Here is a 6,035-nt window from a genome sequence, read left to right as displayed (position 1 = left end):
ATCTCCCCAAATTTTTCTTCTGGATGACAATGGTGGGTTGTTATTTTCCATAAATGGAGATGCCAACTTCGTTTTCCTTTCAAAAATCCACTTATATTTGCAGGACAGTTTTGTTCAATTTGATCTTTCTAAAAATAATTAATGTATTGAGGTTTTGGCATCCTAACTAAAAGTTAACTTCACCTCAGTTAAGATGATAAAATCAATGTGGATATGCCATGATTGATAATATGAGAATAGAGTTTATTTTATCTTAAAATTAAAGTTGAAACCTTTAATTAATGTCATCTATTTGTTTAGTGTGTATATTTAAGCATGCATATAAAGGTGTATTATAACTAATGAACAAAGAAAGCATATGAATGATGAAAAAGATTACTGGTAGCCTAAAATCCATGTTTGGAGTATTCGGTTAGCTCTTAACAAGGAGTCAGAGGAAGTTCTCTATATTTTGTATAATCTGCCCAGAGCACAGATAGGTTCCTTTTCTTCCAAAAAACCTTTCACTTGAAGACCAGATAACTTTGTGTTGATTTTTGTCATGATCTTGAATTATTTTATAGGGAAACAACAAAAGTTTCTTGCTTCTAAAAGGGCTAAAGCTCCTCAGTCACCTGCTATGTTCATTTAAACTATTTTATTGCCACTCTGGTTAATAAGGGAGCCAAGCTACAAGCTTTTTTCATTCTCAGGCTTCTATGCTTCCATCATAATCAAGGGGCCAATCTCCTCTGACAACTCTTCTTAAATGTAGTGTCTATTAGCAGGATGGATGGAAAGGCTCTAGAGATTTGCTAAGGCTTCTCAGCTGCTATAATGTGTTCTTACTTTCAGGATAATTGACCTGATCTGTATAAAATAGTTATATATTTTCTTATTCATTAAAGGAAAATGCCATACTTCATTTTGTCTATCTTTTTTGTTACTATAATAAATTTGTCATCAACAGGTGGTTTTCTGTTCTCACCTTATTTTGTCTGATTGCCTACTATAAGGTATAAGCCAGAAATTGGGTCTTAACAAAGAAGGACAGCTTCAGAGCTTTGGCAAAAAGGACTGCACTGCATATGGTAATTATTGATACTGCAAGGAATATGCTCACAGCTGCAGGTTTCACAGAGAAGCTAACCTTGCCACTTTAAACAGAGAGGCATGTCAGACTGTACTAGGGGGCATCAGTCAGGACCCTTGCAACCCAGTAGATGACTTAATAAAAGTAGACAGCTGATCCAAGGTCTAACAAAACAAGAATTGGTTATGTAGACAGAATGAAAGGGATGAGAGAAATATTATTGTTGGCATTGATGAGTATTTGTTGGCATTGTCTTTAATGTTCTACTTATTTTTTATTTTATTTTATTTTTTTTGAGACAGAGTCTTGCTCTGTCACCCAGGCTGGAGTGCAGTGGTGTGATCTCTGCTCACTGCAAGCTCCACCTCCCAGGTTCACAACATTCTCCTGCCTCAGCCTCCCGAGTAGCTGGGACTATAGGCGCCCGCCACCATGCCCGGCTAATTTTTTTGTATTTTTAGTAGAGACAGGGTTTCACCATGTTAGCCAGGATGGTCTCGATCTCCTGACCTTGTGATCCGCCTGCCTCGGCCTCCCAAAGTGCTGGGATTATAGGCGTGAGCCACCACGCCCAGCCTAATGTTTTATTTTTGAAGGGCATATGAGGAAGCCCTTTTTCTATATTTTGAGAGTATCTTTAACTCTTGATTTATTTAGCTGCCTATAGTTGTGCAAACTGCAATGAAACACTTTTCCAATGGTGCCTTATTTAAATTGTACCCTCAGAATTCATGAAAGACATTCTGTGAAGAATCTTAATCTAGGTACCCAGTCAATGAACCACCATGGGAATGTAGTAGGATAATAGCAATAGTAACTCGGATGCAGGTGAATGTTTTTGCAATGGATTATGCTTAGTTATAATAATAACGACTGCCCCATTTTCTTCTCACAGATTATTGCTTAATTCTCACATTCCATTTGTGTAAGAATTAAAGCAATAATCTGAGAAAATTTTCATTATTTTATTTTAATTGACAAATAATTATATTTATGGAGTACAATGTGGTGCTTTGATATGTGTATACATTGTAGAATGATGAAATCAGGCTAATTAGCATATCCATCCTCTCATGTATTTATCATTTCTTTGTGGTGAGAATATTGGAAATTCTCTCTTTTAGCTGTTTTGAAATATATAATATATTATTATTATTTTATATTTTTTTATTATACTTTAAGTTCTAGGGTACATGTGCACAATGTGCAGGTTTGTTACATATGTATATATGTGCCATGTTGGTGTGCTGCACCCATTAACTCGTCATTTACATTAGGTATATCTCCTAATGCTATCCCTCCCCCCTAGCGCCACCCCATAACAGGCTCTGGTGTGTGATGTTCCCCTTCCTGTGTCCAAGCGTTCTCATTGTTCAATTCCCACCTATGAGTGAGAACATGTGGTGTTTGGTTTTTTGTCCTTGTGATAGTTTGCTGAGAATGATGGTTTCTAGCTTCATCCATGTCCCTACAAAGGACATGAACTCATCATTTTTTTATGGCTGCATAGTATTCCATGATGTATATGTGCCACATTTTCTTAATCCAGTCTATCATTGTTGGACATTTGGGTTGGTTCCAAGTCTTTGCTATTGTGAACAGTGCCACAGTAAACATATGTGTGCTCATCATCACTGGCCATCAGAGAAATGCAAATCAAAACCACAATGAGATACCATCTCACACCAGTTAGAATGGTGATCATTAAAAAGTCAGAAAACAACAGGTGCTGGAGAGGATGTGGAGAAATAGAAACACTTTTACACTGTTGGTGGGACTGTAAACTAGTTCAACCATTGTGGAAGACAGTGTGGCGATTCCTCAGGGATCTAGAACTAGAAATACCATTTGACCCAGCCATCCCATTACTGGGTATATACCCAAAGGATTGTAAGTCATGCTGCTATAATATATTATTATTAACTATAGTCACCCTACTATGTAATAGATCACCTGAACTTATTCCTGCTAACTAAAACTTTGTACACTTTGCCAACATCTTCCCTTTCCCCTTTCCCACAACCAGCCTCTGGTGACCACCATTCTACTCTCCACTTCCTGAGTTTAACTTTTTTAGATTCCACATATGAGTGAGATGGAAGCTAACGTAGGAGGACCTATTGAGAAGGATGACGGGATGGAGTGTTGGTTTGTGTGGGCCAAGATGGTTTGGCAAATGGGAGGTCTGCCAGATACTGGAAGACAGTATTCATGTCTGTGCCTGGCTTATTTCACTTAGCATAATATTCTTTAGGTTCATCTATGTTGTCACAAATGACAGAATTTCTTAAGGTTGAGTAGCATTCCATTCTGTATATATACCACATTTTCTTAATCCTTTCATCTATTGATGAACACTTAGGTTGTTTCCATATCTTAGCTATTGTGAATAATGCTGCAATGAGCATGGGAGTGCAGATATCTCTTCAACATACCTATTTTCTTTCCTTTGGATATAAACCTAGTGGTGGGATTGCTGAATTATATGGTAATTCTATTTTTAGTTTTTTAAGGAACCTCCAAACTGTTTTCCAAAATGGCTGTACTAATTTACAATACTGCCAACAGTGTACAAATGTTCCCTTTGCCCCACATCCTTGCCAACAATTATCTTTACTTTTTTTGATAATAAATCTAACAGCTGCAAGGTAATATCTCATTGTGGCTTTCATTTGCATTCTTCTGATAATTAGAGATGTTGAGCATTTAAAAATATATCTGTTGGGCAATTTTATGTGTTCTTTTGAGAGATAGCTCTTCAGGTATTTTGTTTATTTTAGGGTTTTTTTGTTGTTATTTAGTAGCATGAGTTCCTTGTATATGTTGGATATTAGCCCCTTATCTAATGCATGATTTGCAAATATTTTCTCAGAATTTGTGGGTTGTCTCTTGACTATATTGTTTCCTTCACTGAGCAGAAGCTTTTCAATTTGATGAAATCCTACTTGTCTATTGTTTCTTTTCATTGCCTGTGCTTTGGGGGTTATATTTAATAAATCACTGTCCAGACCAATGTAATGGAGTTTTTCCCCTATGTTTTCTTCTAGTAGTTTTACAGTTTTAGGTCTTACATATAAGTCTTTATTTTGAGTTAATTCTTGTATTAGAATGAGATAAGAGTTTATTTTCATTCTTTTCAATAGATGCAGAAAAGTCATTTGACAAAATTCAACATCCTTTAAAATAATAACTATCAACTAATTAAGTATAGAAAGAATGTTCTTCAACACAATTAAGGCCATATATGACAAGCACACAGTTAACACCATACTCAGTAGTGAAAAGTTGAAAGCTTTTACTCTAATATCAGGAACAAGACAAGATGCCCACTCTCACCACTTCTGTTCAACACAGTACTGGAAGTCCCAGCCAGAGCAGTTAGGCAAGAGGAAGAAGTAGAAAGTATGTAAATAAGAAAAGAAAAAGTGAAATTTATAGTAAGAAGAAGAAGGAAATATATCTTCCATAAGTATATGCATAACTGCTGGGCCTATTTCAGTCACCTGGTGCTTTTAGATCACAAGGCGCACAATATACACAACTGTACTTGGTAGTACTTGTTGAAAAAGTGACATTTTGGTAAATATCTGAAGGTAGTGAAGTAGCAAGCCTTGCCGACATTTTGGAGAAGAGTACTCCAGGCAGAAGAAAGAGCATGAACAAAGACCTCAAGCAAGAATATGCATGATGTGGTTGAAGATTAGCCAGAAGGCCAGAAATATGAAAGAGACATGAGTGAGTAGGAGAGTAAATGGAGATGAGATCAGGAAGTTACAGGGGGACCTGACCATTTGGCTCCATAGGCCTTGTGGGGTCCTTTGGCTTTTGCAAGTGAGATGAAAGTCTTCACAGGGTTTTCAGCAGAGGTGTGGCATGACATTAAAAGGCTCACTGAGGCTATTGTGTAAAGGAGTAAATATGGAAGCACAGAAGCCATTGTAAAAACCGACGGCAATCTAGGAGTTGTAGGCACTGGGATACAACAATAAGTAAAACCAAGGTCAGAACTTCGTGTTGCTTACGGTTTAGTTTGGGGAGATGGATAATAAAACAAACCATCAAACTGATATGCAGCGTGTTAGGTGGTCACAAATTGTATGAAGGTAAGTGGGTAGAGAGTGATGGCAAGATGTCTGCCTTTAGCCAAAATGTAATGTGGCAGTTATCAATATTCCTACTAAAAGCTACTAAAACTGCCAGAACCAAATATTTTAAAAAATATTTTTGAAGGCTACTGAGTGCAATCAAAATTGGAAGCAAAGAAGGAATCACAGAGAGATATATTCTGCAGCTGCTTTTTCCTTTGCTCATTGAACAAAGTATCAAACAAGAGGTTCCATTAAAACATAAATTGGATACATTATTCCTTTGGCAGCAACTTCTCATAAATTCATCTCCAACCTATTGCAAAGCCAATGTCTTTTTGATGCCCTACAGTGCTACAATTGGGCCCCCTTGTTAAATCTCTGATCATTTCCTATTACGATTCTCCTTTGCTCATTCTGCTTCAGCCACTCTGAATTTTTTGCTGCTTTTCAAACATGACAAGCACATGTCTGACTTGGGGCCTTTGCACTTGCAGTGCTCTCCACCTGGAATGCCCTTCTTCTAGCTATTAATAGTATAATGGCTGCTTCTCTGTCCTTCTTTACTTGGTGCTGTCTTTTCAATGACTCTTTCTCCGACACACTATTTAAAATTATAATACCACTCCTAGAATTCTTTATCCCCCTTCTCTGCTTCATTTTTTTTTCCTCTACAGCATTAATCACCATAGTCTTTACTCTATGCTTATTTGTTTTGATTATTTTCTATTTAATTTCCCCAGAAGCTAAGCTATATTGGGAATTTCTTTATGTTTTACTCACACTGTCTAAGACTGAAACTGACCCATTGCAGGCCCTTGAGAAATACTTGAGTAAATGAATGAGTGAATGACTTACATAGCTCCAATGCTGATAAG

This window comes from Nomascus leucogenys, chromosome 4, assembly GCF_006542625.1.
Source record: "Nomascus leucogenys isolate Asia chromosome 4, Asia_NLE_v1, whole genome shotgun sequence".
NCBI lineage: Eukaryota > Metazoa > Chordata > Mammalia > Primates > Hylobatidae > Nomascus > Nomascus leucogenys.
Note: the sequence above shows the minus strand (reverse complement) of the source record.